Here is a 2,231-nt window from a genome sequence, read left to right as displayed (position 1 = left end):
TTAATTACATGTCTGCAACAATGATATACTTCCACTAATATGCCCCTTAGGAAATCACTCCATTAGAATTTGGCTTAAAACTGTTTTATTAGGAAAGAATATATACAAGTTAGTTTAGTAGTATTGATGGTGATCATATTGTTGAATCTAGATTTTTATGGTGGATGATACCTCATGACCTTACTAGCAGATTTATTTGTTGGGATGAGAACATGTTAGTGAGAATGGAGTATAGAGAGAGTATATATAGAACGAGAGTAAGCTAGTAGAATCTCTATCAACTCAATAAGAAAATACAGGTGATGGGACTCGAGAGGCCCAAAAGATCTAGAGAAAAGGTTAAAACCCTAAGCTATGGGAAACACTATACAAAGAAAAGTGAAAATACAGGCTACAAAAAATACATGTACAATGTTATATGCTAATTTAGGACAAGGGTTTGATCTTGGTTTGATATAGGGAAAAGTTAATGATTTTGAGACTCAAGAGATGCAAGAAGGTATTGAACTCATTTTTGTATGAGGTCAATCATTTAAAGTTCAATGTTTAATTCTCAACATATTTCAATCATGATGTTCAATTCTATGAATTCTATTAAATCCAATAAATTCAATTAAATCACTATGTTCATCCATAGTTTTTAATCATATAAACCTTCAATCAAGTTCAATTAAATATTTTAATCATCCTAAATCTTTCAATCAGGTTCAATCATTCAATCACATTCAAGTTTAAAAACCACTGTTCAAAGTCCAGTTCAAACTCAAACCCTAAAGCATTTGGGTTTTCCCTTTTCTAAGAAAATTTTCAATTGAATTAAAACACTAGGTAAAACTTCTAGATTTTTGTTTAATCATTCATATATTTATTAGACATATCCTAATAGTTTTCCTAGTAATTTTGGAAACCTCCATGTCCTTCCAAACACTAAAACCTAAGGCCTCCACCATGATTCCAAAACCATCAAATATTTATCATTCATGCCACTCAATATTGCATATTGGTCTAAACACCTTAGGAGCCTTTAAAAGTACTCATACAAACATATTTATAATTATCATTGCAATGATTTGAACGGCCATTTGGGTCCATGGTTGACCTAGTTTGACCAAAGAGACCCTTAAACCATAAAACCCTAATCATATGCATGAAGCATTTGTAAACTTAAATACAAGTCCTAGGCTTGACCCCTATACATCATACAATCATCCTTAATTATTTTTAAAACTCAAGTGGACCCTTGGATGGGCTTGGTTGACCATGACTGCTCACTTTGACCATAAAATTAAAGACCCAGTTGACCTAAACCATTCAATCGTGCATATAAACTTAGGTAAACCATTCAACCTCCTAAACCTCTTAAACATTAAACCATGCATGCCTACACCTAAATAAGCCCTTGATGGACCATGGTTGACTAAGCCCACATTAAAACAAAAGTTGACCTAAATGAATATTGAATGCAATTTAATGCAAGGAGACCATAAAAAAAAATGCAAGGAGAATATATATAGATTGACCTACAATTACTTCTAATAAGTTTCAAATGTTAATTAGAACACATTGGATGACCCAATGTAAAGGTTTGGTCAATTTTGGTTGACCAAGCTTGCCATATGAGTCATCTCCTTAACGTAAGTGATATAGGTTAACCCAAGGCCTCGATCTAAACCCATTGAGACTGCTCACTGGGTGCCTAAGGCTCTGCGCGCCCAAGCTAGCCCATCCATAGGTCCACTAGGTTTACCCAAGTGAACCAAAAATGATTTTAATTTAGCCAAATTCAAATCCTTATAAAATTAAATAGAACCTTTGCATGCTTTAGGTGATTAGGGACCCCATGTATCAACCCCAACAAGCCCAACCAAAGGGTTAACCTAGGGTTAGCCAAATTGGCTAACCCGAGTATCTAAAATAAGCTCCCCTTAAGTCCTTTTGCATGTGGTCCAACACACACACACACACACACACACACACACACACACACACACACACACACACACACACACACACACACACACACACACACACACACACACACACACACACACACACACACACACACACACACACACACACACACACACACACACACACACACACACACACACACACACACACACACACACACACACACACACACACACACACACACACACACACACACACACACACACACACACACACACACACACACATATATATATATATATATATATATATATTTTCTT

This window comes from Dendrobium catenatum, unplaced genomic scaffold (genome assembly GCF_001605985.2).
Source record: "Dendrobium catenatum unplaced genomic scaffold, ASM160598v2 fragScaff_scaffold_621, whole genome shotgun sequence".
Lineage (NCBI taxonomy): Eukaryota > Viridiplantae > Streptophyta > Magnoliopsida > Asparagales > Orchidaceae > Dendrobium > Dendrobium catenatum.
Note: the sequence above shows the minus strand (reverse complement) of the source record.